Source organism: Myotis yumanensis, unplaced genomic scaffold (assembly GCF_028538775.1).
Source record: "Myotis yumanensis isolate MYYU_CA2020_CCGP unplaced genomic scaffold, mMyoYum1.0.hap1 SCAF_12, whole genome shotgun sequence".
Classification (NCBI taxonomy): Eukaryota; Metazoa; Chordata; class Mammalia; order Chiroptera; family Vespertilionidae; genus Myotis; species Myotis yumanensis.
In genome coordinates this window covers 60,183,920-60,201,255 of record NW_027223763.1, presented here as the reverse complement: position 1 = coordinate 60,201,255, position 17,336 = coordinate 60,183,920, and the positions used below count along the sequence as shown (strand labels likewise).

The window sequence follows — 17,336 nt, the reverse complement described above, 5'->3', positions numbered from 1 at the left end:
GCATGGGCTCCTCTCTCAGTTGGAATCTGTTACCTTGATGGTTCACTATTACCCTAACACCATCTAGCCTAGTGGTTCCCAGCATGGCGCACATGCCCCACAGGGGAGCAATTTGATTTTTAAGGGGAGCAATTTGAGAATGAGTTATTAACAGTGAATTTTTTGCATTTATTATGGTTCTAGGGGCCTCATATACAGTACATAAACATATATTATGACATATTTATGCATTTCAGTTCTCTATTATATATTTTGAAACTTCATTTGCTATTTTTCCATATCATTTCATATTATTGTTATTTTTTTAACAATTTCTTAGTGATTTCTTCCTTAGTCCTTCAACTGTCCTTCATTCTTTTATTTTCCTCTTTCATGGATGCCATGTTCTTTGGAACCTTGTTTAGACCAAGTTAATGGCCTTTTAGGCTTCCTCCATGTGAATAGGAGTTCACTTTTTGAATAGTAACAATAATATGTCACAAGGGGGGGCATCAGGATTTTAGAGATACTTAGGTGGGACATGGCCCAAAAAAGGTTGGGGACCACTGATCTAGCCCCTAGAAAATGTATCCACCATATTTCTTGCATTATCTTTGAAACACAGGTGATGGCATCTAGATTCCATGGCAGTGTGTGAGCCGTGCTCACGTTGGTAGTAAGGACAAACACTGCTTGGCAGTGAAGGGAGGTAGGAGTGGCAGAAGCACTTAGAGAAAAGGGCAAATTAATTAACTTGACAAATCTATTCTCTGAGATAGCGTGAATGTATAGATTCCTGTATAAAGAAGTATTGTTTACTTCCCTTTGTGTTATTTGTAGTTCTGGGGATTGGGCAGTTATGCATAAATTAGCAACATTTTTGTGCAGTAGTTGTACAACCCAGCTAAGGAATTTTACAATCAGAAACAACTTATATTACTCTTCAAAGTAAAAGTTAGAAAACTCCACACAAAAATAAACAAAAGACGGCTGTTGTAGCTATATTAAAGTTATTACATTTTGTTTCCTTCGTCTATTTTATTATACTATTAAAAATGTAGCGACTACATCATGCATGCTTATCTTACTGAAATCCAATATAAATGAGTATTTTTTATCATTTTCTGGACATCGTGTAGTAAGAAACTTAGAAGGTTTTAATTCCATTTAATCTCCTCCATTTTTGTATTACTATTTTCATTCTAAAGTTATCTCTGCATGGCTCAAGCTATTTTATCCACTCTCTGCTCACTTCTTCAGAGAGCTTTGCCTGTGTCATCATAATTAAAATAACTTCACCACCTGGGCTTAGTAGCTCAGTTGGTTGGAGCATCGTCCCATATACCAAAAAGGTTCCAGGTTCCATTCCCAGTCAGGGCACATACCTAGGTTGCAAATTTTATCCATGGTCAGGGCACATATGGGAGGCAACCAATTGGTGTTTCTCTTTCACGTCAATGTTTCTCTCTCTCTCTCTCTCTCTCTCTCTCTCTCTCTCTCTCTCTTTCTCTCTCTCTCTCCTCCCATTTCCCTCTTCCGTTCTCTCCCTCTCTCCCTTTCTCCCCCTCTCTCCTTTCTTCTCTCTCTAAAATCAATAGAAATATCATGGTTCAATTCCCAGTCAGGGCACATGCCTGGGTTGTGGGCTCGATCCCCAATAGGGGGCATGCAGGAGGTAGCCGATTAATGATTCTCTCTCATCATTGATATTTCCATCTCTCTCTCCCTCTCCCTTCCTCTATATGAAATCAATAAAAACATATCAAAATAATTTTTAAAAAGAAAGAAAATAACCTCATCCCACCTGTTTCTTCTCATTTCTTATTTCCTTTTGTTTCTCCTCAAGAACTTATAACCTGAAATAAGGTATGTCTTTTTCTTGTCTCTTTCATTAGAATGTAAGCTTCATAAAGGCAGGGCTATCTTTAAGAATGCAGGTATTTTTCATCAGGACTTGGCCCAATAAGTATATGTTGACTCACAAATATAGGTCAGAGTTGCTCAGTAGGGACCGTAGGCACTAACTCTCAGGATCAGGAATGCAGGGGAATATAGCACTGGAGAGCTGCTGCAAACCACCAGGCAGAGGAATTATATCAAGAAAACGTGCGAGGGACACTAGGATCACTCCAGAAACTGCTAAGTGGGCAGATTTCCTCTCTTCATGTTTTTCCTTCCTTCACCATTTCCTGAACATCTGTTCTAATCTGGTTGCCAGGCTAGGTGCTGAGTACTGTGCTAGCCCCCATGCTGTGTGCGATAAGCAGCATTCCCCATAACATTCTTTCATAGATTATCATTGGAAACAAGACCTGCCTAAAGGTGAAAGGGAGTAATGGACCAGATGACTGAAGAGAATGTTGTAACCAAAAGGAATGGTGATTGTTCTGCTGCTGAGGCATTCCTGGGCTGAAGGGAATCAAGAGCTTTGATCCTGGTACCCTTAGGTCAGCAATGTTAAGATGTGATGCTGCCCTAACTGGTTTGGCTCAGTGGATAGTGGGTCCGCCTGTGGACTGAAGGGTCCCCGATTCGATTCCAGTCAAGGGCACATGCCTGGGTTGTGGGCTTGATCCCCAGTGGGGTGTGTGCTGGAGGCAGCCAATTAGTGATCCTCTCTCATCATTGATGTTTCTATTTCTCTCTCCCTCTCCCTTCCTCTCTGAAATCAATAAAAAAATATATTTTTTAAAAAAAGATGTGATGCAAAAGGGCATTCACACATAAAGATGCTGAGAACTGGTCCAAGAAAATTCTAAATCCAGAGGCCCTGGATTGATGGTGCCCTATTTCCCTCATGTGGAGACTCAGGGACCAAAGGCTACCAGACCTGGAAACTTGGACGAGGGTATCATTTGGAGAGCAGCCATATCAGCCTTTTGTATTTTTATTTTTGAAGCACCCGTCAAATCTTAAGACTTTAAAACAATAGTGTGGTGATGTGGAGAGGGTCAATGGAGTGGAAAAAGTGGGACATCTGTAATACTTTCAACAATAAAAATAAATTTTAAAAAATAAAATAAAATAAATGTCCCATCCTTATGTGACCTTACAGTCACCGTTTTCTTCCCTTATAGCAGTTGGGCCTGATGGTGTAAGGGATACTTCCCTCTGCCTTTTGCCCATTTCTGAAATTCAAAAAACAAAAAGGTCACAGGTTAATTCCCAGGTTTTACTCACAGAATGGCAGCTGGAAAAAGTCAGGGTTTTTCTTTATAGTTAGAGCCGTATTATTTTCACAGTTTCAGTTCTTGGCCTTTTCGCCAGCCTGACAGGCAGATGGGAGGGCAGCTGGGCCTGCAATAAAAAGTGCCCCGAGCAGCCCGTCCCTCTGTGTTGTGGTCAGCCCCGAAAGAGAAGAGACTAGCTTCTGTGGATGAGAGCGATTGGCATTTGCAGGCAGAGTAATTGCACGGGAAGAGGCCACCGTGTGTGGGGGAGAGGGCGACCTCAGGCTGTGACCTTAGGATGCCCTCCTAACGCATGCCCAGCATAGCTGAGGCCTCCTCCAGAGACTGCCAGCCCGGAAGGAGTTGCAGGGACCCATGTACCCATGCCTGTTAACAGCCAATGTTTCCAGTGTTTCTGCAAGTGCTGGTCTCAAGGTGCCATCTCAGTTCCAGCTACTAATCAGTGCTTTTTCTGAAAGCTAGTTGGACTGTGTGGAGACTGACCCCACACCTCTGCCTCTTCAAGGCCAGCCAGTGGGGCTAAGCCACTTGGAATGTTTGTTGGGGCGGCATACATAACTGGGTGCCCACTGGGGGTGAGGCACTGGGCTGAATAGAATAGGCAGGTATCTGCACCTGTCCTTTTTTGGATATGTCCAAACATTCATCAGGATGAGAACTTCTTCTTTTTAACCCAGCAAGCAACCCTTTAAAGTTTTATATTGGGCATCCACAAAAAGCATGACCATCGGTATCATTTTTGAGCACCTGCAGTATGCCAACATCTCAATGCTTTCCTCCATGTTCTCAAATGTTCACAGCCCTGCAGAGTAGATACTGTTATACCCATTCCTCAGATCAGGAAGATAATGCACAGGTGGTTAAAGAAATTGACTCACAGTGAGTAGCTTGCAAAGGTAGGATTCATATGTAGCTCAATTTGATAACACTGTATGCCTTTAGAAGCTGTGTTAGTGACCATTTACATCACAATGTAGTTCCCCTAACTATTGATGCGTGTTTAAGCTGCTCCTCTTCTTCTCCATAAGCAATGGTACAATCAGGGCTTCCATCTCTCTAGTCCAGCTTAGGTTGCACCTGTATAAAGAGATCACACCCCAGTCACAAGTTTATTCTTTTTGTAAGTTATCACTCAAGCAATGTTGAGGTGCAGTCAGTTTCCTTCTCTATAACATTCTCCTTCTCTTCAAGGCAAGAAATATAAAATGCTAAGATAATTCAGCTAAGGGGTGAATTTTCAATTCTTTAATTCTTCCCTTTGAATATGCAAAGTGGCCAGAGATTGTGGTATTCATTTACATCAAAGTTTCATTTGAATGGACTGATGACAACAATCTGTATCTTTTTTTATGACTTATCATCATCATCATTATTTGATAACAATTTTATTGTTACTAACAATTGTATATCCTCCTATAAATATATTTTAAATACACATATACTATGTAATTGCAATAAATGGACATTGTAATAAATATTCTATATAATAAAAGGCTAATATGCAAATAGACCAAACAGTGGAACAACCGAACAACCAGTCACTATGACATGCTCTGACCACCAGGGGGCGCGTATGAAACATGGTGGGCGTTGGCCACAGCGGGATGGTGGAGCAGGTGAGCATGGGCGCCAGACCAAGGCAGGGCGCCAGTCACTGTTATCGGGGCAAGCCTCTGGTGGTTACGGAAAATTATTTGCTCCTGCACACCGTGGTCCCTAGTGCCAGCCCCACTCGCACCCGCTGCCAGCTCCATAGCCACTGCTTGCACCCGCTGTCGGTGCCCAGCACCGGCCCCGATTGCTTGGCGCTGTCAGCAGGTGCAAGTGGTGACTGCCAGCTGCTATCGTCCCTCAGGGCTTCTCCACCTACTCCTGCTCCTGAGGGGCGATCGGGGCCGGCAGCCACCTCTCACACCCGCTGCCAGTGACAGCCTGGGTCGCACCCATTGCCGGTACCAGAGCTGCCACTTGCACCCACTGCCAGCACCAGCTCCGCTTGCACCTGCAGCCAGCGCTGGAGCCGGAGCCATCACTCACACCCGCTGCACTTGGCACTGGTCCTGATTGCTCAGCACCGTCAGCAGGTGCTAGCAGCAGCTGCAGGCCCTGATCGCCCCTGAGGGCTTCTCCAACTCCCCCTGCTCCTGAGGGCCACTTGCACCCACTGCTGGTGCCTGCCCCAATTGCTCCATGCTGTCAGTGGGTGTGAGTGGGTGTGAGTGGGGCCGGCATTGTCAGCGTGTGGGAGTGGTGGCGGGGGGAGTGGGGTTGCTGGCAGACAGGGCCAGGGGCCGGATGAAGGCACGGAGTATGGGCCGAGGCCCGCCCCTGTGCCCACCTCAGCCTCGCAGCCCACAGTTCCTTTCAAGGTGCACAAATTCGTGCACTTGGCCCCTAGTATTAATTATAAGTATACAGGCAGTCCCTACTCTTCTCGTTTCTAGTGCCCCTGCCATGCAAAGTGAGAACACAGTTCCAATATGCACAAGCATTCCCTAACAGGTTTCTGTGCAAGTGAGAACTACCTGTCATCATTATTTATTCAGTGTCAGCTCTGCACCTGGTACTGTATTTGACATATTACCCATGCTGTGGATAGTAGTCAGCTCTAGCTGCTATAAAAAAATACCACAGACTGGGTGGCTTAAACAACAAACATTTATTTTCTTAGAGTTCTGGGAACTAGAAGTCCAAGATCGAGGTTTCAGTCCATTCAGTTTCTGGTGAGGGCTCTTTCCTGGCGTGTAGACTGCAGCCTTTTTACTGTGTCCTCACATGGCAGGAAGAGAGAGGAAGTGAGGTCTTCGGTGTCTCCTTTAACCTTAGTAACTTCCTTATAGGTCCTATCTCCAAATACAGCAGGTCCTTGAATGACATGGTTTCATTTGGTTTTGTTTCATTATAACATTGATGAGATGCTGTAAGAACTTAACTCTTAAAAAAAAAAACTTAACTCATATCAATTAGCCCATGGTAAAATTGGTTTCTTTATATGTTGTTTCACTTACAAGTTGCAGAACCTATAAGTGAGGACTTACTGTACAGTCACATTGGGAATTAGGGCTTCAACATATGTATTGGGGGTGGGGGGTGGGGGCACAAACATTTAGTCCATAACCCCATGTGTATAATCCTCACAAGAAACACATTTTACAGATGGAGAAACTGAGGCACAAAGAAAGTAAATCATGGTGGCAGCTCATGCCTTGGTCCCCACCACCATGGCTTTGTCTTAGAAGGAAGTCGGACGTCTGGAAGATGGCCAGTTGACCTGGTTTAATTAGTATATTACCCTTTTATTAATATATATATTAGAGAAAGGGAGAGAGATAGAGAGAGAGAAACATCAATTATGAGAGAGAATCATTGATTGGCAGCCTCCTGCATGTCCCCTACTGGGGGGGATCGAGCCCACAAGTAGGCATGTGCTCTTGGCCAGAATCGAACCTGGGACCCTTTAGTTCACAGGCCACTGAGCCAAACCAGCTAGGGCTGGAATGCTACTTTCTTTATCCTCACTTTTCCAGTTCATGCAGCAAACACTTGTCGAGTGTCTACTGTGTGTAAGGCAAGGGGATGGGCTCTAGGGTTGTTGGCAGAGATGAGTAAGACAAACATGACCAACTCTAAACTCATGTGCTCTACTTTACTTTTATCAATTATTTTATTGTTTTTCATTTACGTACAGTAAACTTCATTCATTTTTTGTACTGCTTTGTTTTGAATCCAAACCTCAAAAGCAACAAATGTTTTGCTGTTGAATATGACTTAAATGTTTGTGTCCCCCTAAAACTCATATGTTGAAAACTGTGCTTAGGTCATGAGGGTGGAGTGCACAGGAATGGGAATAGTGCTGTCATGAAAGAGACTCCACAGAGCCCTCTAGTCCCTTCTGCCGTGTGAGGATACATGGCTGGCACCCCGCTCTCAGTCTTCCAGCCTCCAGAACGGTGAGAAATGCATTTCTATTGTTGATAAGCCAACCGGTCTGTGGTATTTGGTTATAGCAGCCCAAACAGACGGAGACACCTTTTATCCCGCTAGTGCATGAAGCCAGCTAGCTTCGAGTTCTTTGGTCCTCTGTGCAAACACGGAGGAGCCTTCCACTATCTGGAGTTTCCTAAATCAACAACCTGCGCAGTTACACTTATTTTTGATGTAAAATGTTGGCTACGGTTGTTTTGGTTTGGTTTGGCTTTGAGGTAAGCAGGATGTGGCCTTTGGAAGGTATGCCTGCCTTCTCTGCCTTTCTCCCCCCAGAGTTGAGAACCTTCTGTACTCATTACATGTGACAGCATAAGGCTTTTTCATTGTAACAGAGCAGAGTGAATAAAAGAGCTTTAATGAAAGGAACAGTCTTCTGAGCTAAAACTGCATGCCCACCGTGGAGCGCTGGAAAATGCTAATACTCCGTATATTAAAAGGACAGCCAGCTTAGCCCCCTTAATGCCCATTTGCCTGAATTTATGAGATATCATTCTTTTCGGTTTGGCATTTTAAAAAGTTATCCAGTTGGGAGTGAGTCAAAAACTTTTTTCTGTCACTAATTCACTGAAAATGCCAGTGGCACAAAACAACTCAAGTGAGACCATCTGCCCGTCAAAAACCTTCAATGCCCAAAGCTCAAGGGGGGTGTACTCTTTGGACCTGAGCTGGGACTGACACACTGACGAGGGCCCGGCCTCCACGCCCAGGGCAGCTGGCCCCGCTCCAGCTCCCCACATCTTTGCCTGAGGACCAGTTGAACCTACGTGAGCTGCTGCTATTTCACGGGGAAAGGGCTAATGACACGGCCCTCCCATGGCTGGTCAGGCCCTTAGGCGTAACCCACTTTCTTTCCCTTTGGTGAACTTCTAGAGGTGTGCTGTGAAGACTGAAAGCAGCCCCTTTACCCACTGACAAAGGACGGGGAATGACCTTGGTTTATGATTTCTGATTTTTAATAATAAATGACCATGTTTTCACATAAAGGCAAAACTAAGCAGGTCTTTGTTTAGAGGGATGTAGTACAATAGGGTTGTTTCTCAGATAGAGTCTTCCTTTAAATATTTAGGATAAATGAATTTTCAAAAATGATTTCTTCGAGCTCTGGCCAGGTGGCTTGGTTGGAGCAGCCATCCTGTACACCAAAAGGTTGCGGGTTCGATCCCTGGTTGGGGCACATACAGGCGGCAAAGCACCAATGTTTCTCTCTCATACTAATGTTTCTTTCTCTCTCTCTCTCTCTCTCTCTCTCTCTCTCTCTCTCTCTCTCTCTCTCCTTCCTTCCCTCCCTCCTTCCCTCCATCTTTCTCTAAAATCAATAAAAATATCCTCAATAAGGATTAAAAATAATTTCTCCTAGAAAAAGGCAAAATTACCTGAAAACCTAAAACAGTTGTTGAAGGAAGAGTGAAATATGTAGTGTTCATTCTTCTGACAAATAGGTGCACGTGTCTGCTACATGCTTAGGTTTCTGCAGGACCCAAACTGGCCCCAACCTCTGCCTTCCTGGAGCTTACCTTCTCATAGGGTACAGCATGAGGAAACGATGTAGTGTTGGGATGATGCAGAGCGCTGTAAGCAAAAGAAAAAATTAGGAAGAAAGGTTGGGAAATTTTAAAGTCAAACTCTAATGCAGGGTGGGGAACCTTTATTCTGCCAAAGGCCATTTGGATGCTTATAACATCGTTTGTGGGCCATACCAACTTAAAAAGTCGCCTGCCATATTTGGTCAAACATTTCATTAACTCACCCCTAATGCCGTGGCAAGGCCAGACCAAATGATTTCACAGGCCTTATACAGTCCTGGAGCTGGATGTCCCCACCCCTGTTCTAATGCAAAAAAAAGGAATGCTGGTTATGAGCTAAGCATGTAAAGCGAGTTATTTAAGGCCACCTTTCAAAATCTGGATTGAAGCATTCTTTTTTTTGTTTCCTGGGGGAATGGCAGAAATATCACTGTATTATAAAGATCTCCCTCTTCTTTGCTTCTATCCACCTAACAATGTCTTAAGTTATTTATATCAACTTGAGTTAGAACTATACAGCATTAAATCAAAGCACACTTGCCTGATATGAACAAGTCAGGAGCAGTAGCTCCTGCAGACACAGAATTGCTGTTTTTACTTTCTGTGTCCATAAGGTGACACAATCCTTGCTTTCTTGGTGGTGGAAGAGCTTTATCCCAAATTACTCAGGTGCCTGGGTGAAATGGGAACAAGTCATAAGTCTAGGGTTGACCTCACAGAGGCATCTGGCAGAACGATGACCTGCCGTGTACTGCCAAGCAGTAAATACAATATGCTCTTTCGGACATGAAGAAAAAGCCCAAGATGTATCCAGAGCATTCAGTGTAACTTGAAAGCTAACCAGAAAAAAAAGAACAACCCTGTTCTTGCTTTAAAAGAAAGGCTCTCTTGATTAGGTTGAATTTGCCTTGGGTAAACAGATCAATTGCACAGGGTACAAAAATATTCTATAGAACAGTTGATGAACCGCAGATGAATTGAACTAAGTGAGCCATATGTGGATCACTCTGTCCTGTAATGATTTTAAGTGAGTCATCTGCCTGGCAGCTAGAGGATCTTTTGTGCCAAATGGTGTGTTCGCCAAGAGGAATTCGGTGATAGCGAAGAAAGCACAATCCCAGTTCACACTTGGTTCAGTTTGGGGAAGGTCGCTGAGGTCTCCACGCTCCAATCACAGCCTTCCTATCTGTCTCTTCCTGTTGTAAGGGCAGTGGCAGTGCTGGGCCTACTGGTTGGAAGCAATAGGCACCCTCCAATTTTATTTGCTTTCACACTAAAACAATACAAAATGAACAAACAGGATAGAATAATCTGGACTCATACTAATGCACCAATGATTGCCCTGTTGTTTATGGAACCTGATTTTGCCGTCTCCTTTTACTTTTGGTGGTTGAAGTAAGATATTATTTTTTTTTTATTTAAATTCTTTATTGTTTAAAGTATTGAGGTAAGATATTCTTGAAGTTCTATTTTCATCCAGGCGAGTAGAAAGTTGTTATTGCAGCAAGGAGCCTGTTGAGAGAAAGTATAATCCTTTGCCATGTTTAGTGTGAAATGCCTGTCTGAATAATGAAAGGTCTTGCCATGAAGTGACTCCGGGGAGACTGGTTTGGGAGGTGTTATAAAGCTAAGGAAGAAACCTTAATCTGCCCGCACAGGCCTGGACGCTGCTTCCTCCCCTCAGTGAGCCTGTGGATTCCTCAGAGCTGGATTGGCTTCAAGAATCAAGTGATCACAGTGTTTGTAAATAGTCCTTATTATGCAGAAGCCCATACACTAAGAAAATAAGGTTATTTCTCCCAATACTGTGTGAGTTTGAATAGAAAAGGGCCAGGACATAGCATGAATTGGACTTTTCTTTCAAACCTGACATTCCTCTAACCCAGAGAATTTTGGTGGTGGTTGTGTATCCTGGGAGTAAGGGGAGAGCTGCTCTAAGATGTGCTACATCTAATGCTAACCTGTGGACTCACAGCCATCCAGTGCTGTGTCTTTAGGAACACGGAAAAGGAGTACAAGAAGCTACTGCCTCCAAGCTCTCACTCCTGAAATACCTAACAGTGGCCTTCGTGTGTCTTTTTAAAGCTGAAATCCTTATTCATACACCATCTCACCATATTCTTGTGTATATTTCCTTTAAAATGGCAAAAACAAATGTGTGCATTAAATAAAACACTGTGGTATACAAAAATGAAGCCCTGGGAAGATAGCTTATCTGGTAGAGAGTTTACCTCCAAATCTGAGATTTTATCAAAACATTCATCGGAGTTTAGACACATTCCATCCTAAGCTGAAAGAGTAAAAATAAAATGTCGAGCCAAATTCTCTTACCTAAACTATTTATTTACTCTGGAAGAGGCATGTTTGGATTGGCATTAGCTCTTTAATACTAAAGAAAAAGCTGATTGAATTGTATGTGATTACAGTGTACAATGTGAACCTAACTACTTATCAGACGTATATTGTGCAACGTATACTCCAGGGTGCTGTTGACATTTGGGGCTGGATGCTTCTTTGTTGGGAGGCACTGCCCTGGGCACTGTAGGATGTTTAGCACCATCCCTGGTATCTGATCTAGGAGCCCCCGACCCTCCCGTTGAGACAACCAAATGTGTCTCCAGACGTTGCATTTCCATTTTTAAACTAAGACTGAATCCTTTCTGCACTTAATAATGTGGCTCTTTTGGAATCAGAGCATATGGAGGTAATTAGATTGGGCATAAACTCGCTGTTCTCCATTTATAAATGCTACTGAGAAGTCACTTGGCATTGTTTTGCTGAAATGGAAGTAATATATCAGACCTTGTATTAATAATATTACCTTCTGTCAGGGCCTCCTCCTAAATTACCCTCTCTAAAAAAAGCGAAGTGCATTTAGAAATTTTATTCTGTTCCCAACTCGTCTTTTTCAGATCTGAATTATGCAGTGTTTTTGCAAAATATTTGTAGAATCTTCAATGTAGGTTTAACTTCGGAGACATCACCTTTTTCACAGGAAATGGCTTGTTCAAATTGTGTCATGCTTGAAAACCCGATATGATCAGTGCTGCTGCATCAGTGTCATTCCCTTCCTCCTTGCATTCCTCACTAAGACCGACTGAGCAACCACCAGCCACGCACTTAACTGAGTATATGAGATTCACCCAACCTCGTGGCTGCGGGTTATCCAAAAAAGAAGTCTTCTGGGCAGACTTGCTCTTAAATTCTTCTTCAAATGAATTACCATTCTCTCCCAGTTATAATAATTATCTTGGTATCAATATCACTGCATAGCAAATTAAATTATAAGATAATGGCAGAAGTAAAAGTTATGTTTGGGTATTAATCTTATATGGATGTGCTACAAATCATATTATACCATAAGTTAGATTACTTCATAAATTAAAGGCATCTAAATAGTTCAGTGCATTCAACCAATATACAGTTATGAATTGCAGTTACTGAATATGGCAGACTTCATCAGAGAAATTTACCTTGTATAGAACTCAATACCTGAGAAGTTTTCAATAAATGTTGTTGAATTAAGCTCTTTATGATAATCTCTCTACTAAAGTATGATACATATAGAAGACTTTATAAACTGTGAATTTTGCTTTAATAGTTTGTTCTCACTTTTACTCTGGCCCTGTACTTCTTTTTATTCATCATTAACAGAAATTCTCTTAAAATTAGTTTTCAAGGAGAATTCCATGAATAGGACAGTAAATGATCTGTCTCGATCTGGCTCAGCTATACTGGAAGGAAAGCTAATAGCCCTAATATTGTTAGGGTCCCTTCCAGTTCTATATAATCAATCCTAATGTCATATGGCAAAAATTACTTATTTCAGAGAGTATTTATTAAAATCAATATAAGAAGATAAAAGATTCAGTTTATGACCTTAGACGGAGTTTAAGGGGAGACAACTTTGACCATAAGTGAAATGGAAGGTGATAGAATGTTTGGAATGTAAACCACTTGTATTAAATAAGATTTTTTAAATGGGGAAAGAGTACCAGATGTTCTGTTGGGTCGTTCTTTTCTGGTGCATCTCATTTTTCTTTGTTGTTACCAAAAATATGAAATAAATTAAAACTTCACATGCACGCAACCAAAATAGAAAAAGAGAGTAAATGACAGCAGCAGCTAAAATAATCGCCATACACTATTTGGAGATTTATATGAATTAAGTTGCAGGAATGTTCATGATAAAAGTGGCATCTCTCATTGAAAAACAATATAATTTATCTAAAAATGGATACATGTGTGCTGCTTAGATTGACAGGTTTTTAAATGTTGATGATAATTTTATCACCCAAGCTCCAGTTTTTATGTGCCGTTTGCTTTGGGATTTTCCTTGAATTAAAAATTGAACAATCTTACTGCGGTGCAGAGATGATTTCATTACTTTCAGAGGTGACCTTCTGGATTCTATTAGGACAAGAAAAATAGCCTTTAATACCGTCACTCAAAACCTATCTTCTCATACCGGCTTCACTTTGTTCTAGCCCCTTGAAATAATCTAGAAGCTCTTTGACATTTCTCCTTCACTGTGTCCTTCCCAACCAGAGTCAGTTAGGTGTGGGTATGGTTGTTTGGTAGTCTTCTATATTGTTTTCTTTGTTTATTTGATTCTGCTACTTGTGATTTTGGTTCCCCTGCTCTTTAAGTTGAGAGTATCTTGAATAGCCTATTCCTTTGTAACTTTGCAGAGTCTAAGTCAGATCTTGTACCTAATGGGTATCTGGTAATAGTATTAACTGGTCCTTTCTGATGAAATATCCCTTTAAAGATTTTCTGGATTTTTTATGAATTTTTAGCTATTTCATAAGAACTACAAAGTGAATATTTTAATCAACTATTTTAGCTTTCCTGTTGAAGATATAATAGCGGCAAAGGAGACAAGGCTTTTATTAATGTTACTATGTAACAAGTCATAATATTTTTTATTTTAAAGTAATAACAAAATATGTGTCCAACCTAGTATTCTCAGCTCAGCCCAGGTAACTTCTATAAGGGGTCATGTTTTTAATTTCTTCAATAGAATTTTAATCTCGTAAACTTTCCCAGGTAGCATTCTTGAAGATGGTGTCTTATTTCACCTGCTTTAGGATGCCTTAATCCAATTTTTTCACCTCAGTAAACCTATTTACACCCACTTCCTACTATACATGAAACTACTTAAATACTGTTCTCTGTAATTTCCATTTAAATGTAAACAAGGTCATGGAAATAGCATGTACAAAAAATATAATAGCAATTGGCAGGTAGTTTCTGGAATGCTTTGTCTTCTAGGAGGGATTGTGTAACCAGTGGGATGTGAGGAATTTGGTAAAGTATCATGGAAAGTAACCTATATTGGGAAATTAAGAGGAAAGGTGAACAAAGTGAAGTTGAAGAAGTGAAGTCTATTAATCTGAAAAAGAGCAACAAACCTTATTAATTCAATGACTATTTTCAGGTGTCTGAAGAATAATGGCCAATGTTTTTTCCATGAATATACAGAGAGTAAGACTTTTTAAAAAAAGAAATAAGGATTAGGTGGCAAAGATTAAGGTTAGATAGGATAGAAATATCTCCCAAATGAAGACTGTTGTGTGTTGGAGTGATTTATTTAGGAGGACTGTGGAATTGTCTCATTATAAAGTCATAAGAAAGAGGAAGATACATAAGTGTCTGAAATGATGGAGACTAAATGAGATTTTAAAGAGCCTCCTATTTTAATGGTTTTTAAGATTTCTTTCCATTTATTACTTAATTTCGTTATTAACTTCCATGATTCCATCAAATTTATCATCATCTTGTGATTAAAGCTTTTTAAACCTTTATTCTGAAAGAAGACTTTAATGTTTTATTATTTGATAAGAACAGATATTTTTGTCCCTTTTTCTCTATGTTTTTCTTTTTTTATTGTTGTCACTCCAATCAATAAAAATCACTAGCTCCAAAATAAAAAGTAATTCCAGATTTGCACAAAAACCCTCTGGCCAGGCTCAACAGAGGGTAGACATTTTAGAATATTTATAATGGAAAAGGCTAACTATAACTGAAATTTAGCTGAGATAATTTTGTTCTGTGTCTTTATGAATATAAAGAATTGATGTTTTGATTTCAAAATAAACCAGGTGAATTGTATTTTAAAAGTGGGATTTCAGAGTGGAAAAATTTCCAGATTAGATAATTAGATGCTGTTTTCCAGCTCTGTGTGTGTGTGTGTGTGTGTGTGTGTGTGTAAGAATTTACATTCCCATCTCATTGGGACAGCAGTGACTTTCCTTAAATCTGTAAAAGAAAATAGTTACTATGGACTGAAACTTATAGAAAAATTGGCATTCTTATAGTTCAGAATTACACATTCCAAAGCAGAATTACTAGGACTTAAATAGCCTCTTCTATCAAGCACTATACTTTGGAAACTTAGAGAAACAAGTCAGGATAATATTAACATCAGGGAAATATGTTGTACTGGAAGAACTTTCAAAAAGTATAACACACACACACACACACACCACCCTACACGCACAAATTATTTCAGAACTACAGAAAGGAAATTGAGGGTAGGAGTTTCTATTTAAGTGTCAGAGAAGGACAAGTACTATGTGATTTCACTTATATGTAGAATCTAATGAACAAAATAAACTAACAAAGTGGATACAGATTCATGGATACGGAGAACAGACTGACAACTGTCAGAGGAGAGGGGTTAGGATCTGGGTGAGGAGGGTGAAGGAATTAAGCAAAGAAAAAAAGAAAGACTCATGGGTACAGACAACACTATGGTGACTGTCGGAAGGAAGAGGGTAAAGGGGGGATAAATGATGATGGAAGGAGACAACTTGGGGTGTAAACACAATACAATATACAGATGATATATTGTAGAGTTATACACTTGAACCTATTCAGTATAATTTTATTAACCAATGTCACCCCAATGAATTCAATTTAAAAATTAAAAAGAGAATACATTATATGCTCTTGGGCTATACCAAATGATTTTTTAAAATACGTTCAGTGTAAAGTATCCCCATACAACACACTCTCAGAAGCGGCAGCTTTATGGAGAATTCTTAAGCACCATGGACAGCTGCCATTTTCTTTCTGCCCTTTTGTAGTTGAACAGCATTTGGAACCGGTTAAGAACAAATTCAGGGCTCATATGGTTTACATGCTCACTGTGAAATTCTACCCTGCATTTTCTCACCAGGCTGTCTCAGATGAGCACTTCCATCTTCAAAGGGGCCCTTCCCCCTTCATTGTGTGTACCATCTTATGCAAGTCCTTTTGCAGTATCTAGTATATTATTGTAGACTAGAGGCCCGATGCACGAAATTCATGCAAAAGTAGGCCTTCCTTCCCCCGGCTGCTGGCACCGGCTTCCCTCTGGCACCCAGGACCCAGGCTTCCCTCATAGCCCAGCTTCGTCCAGAAGGACGTCTGATCTAATTAGCGTATTATGCTTTTATTATTATAGATTCTCAGAGAGAATCATATTAATGATCCAAAAGCCCTAAATCAGCCTCACTCAGTTTTGGTTGGCACTCACCGAGGTTTTTAAGATACAATATAGCAAGGCAGGAATTGCTTGTATTGGTTCATTATGATACTAGTAACACAGCTTCAGCAGGTTTATCTCAAGCCAGCTTTGCCCATTTTTGTTACCACCCTGGCCACCGTAGGGATTTGTGTGAACCTTATCATAGAGCTCCAATAGAATCTGGATGGACATCAGAGTTATCTCAAGTAAAGACTAAGACCCTGAAAGATGATGTAGCTTGCCTGTTGCTAAACATGGTTTCTAGGTGTGATCAACTATTATGTGCACTAACCAAAACCCAGAAAAACATAATTCAGAAAAGAGGATAATAACATGAGACTAAACATTCTGAGTGGTTGAGGTGGTTATATGAAGTTTGCTTAGGTTGGAAATTCATTTTGCTTAATCAGTGAACCAGCTGATATTCTTGTAAGTACTCAGGATTTCATCTTAATCAGAAATGAAACTTCATATACATCCCTAAACTCAACCCAGACTGGTTCCTGTCTTTCTCTGCTCTGTTTCTTACCTTCTGGATTCTTTCTCTTCTGCCGTTGGTGGGGGATTAGGTGCAAATCCACAAGAAGTCCAATTCCTCTCAGTTATCAGCCTCAGCTCTTACCCTGTACAAAAAGGTCTGGGAACCAAGATGTAAAGGCATCTTGAGAGAACTGAGCATCATCTGAGATCATTGAAAAGAACTCAGATTCAACAAAAAAAAATTATGGCCCTGCTTGGTGTGGCTCACTTGGTTGGAGCGTTGTCCCATGCATCGAAAGGTCACTGGTTCGATTCCCAGTCAGGACACATACCCAGGTTTTGAGTTTGATCCTAGGTTGGGGTTCATGCGGGAGGCAACTGATTGATGTTTCTCTCTCACATCAATGTTTCTCTCTCTCCTTTCCCCCCTCCCTTCCTCTTTCTCTAAAGTCAATTTCAAAACAAATGTATAAAAAATATTTAAACAAAAAACAATGTGAAGTAATGTAGGTTAGAGGTGAAACAGAGTAACAGTGCCAAAGAAATTAGTACTGAGTAATGAGTCATCTACAGTTTTTTCAGATGTTAGCTGCACTTCCTCTCCCACTAATTTGATGACAAGAGTATTGTGAGGAATAGACTCGTCTGACCTGAAAGCTCAGT

At 40.9% G+C, this 17,336-nt stretch overlaps 1 protein-coding gene across 12 annotated transcripts in view; it reads left to right on the top strand.

Moving 5' to 3' along the window:
- Window positions 1-17,336, top strand: part of SLC24A2 (solute carrier family 24 member 2) — a 227,382-nt gene that overhangs the window by 36,812 nt on the left and 173,234 nt on the right. The window lies entirely within an intron of this gene.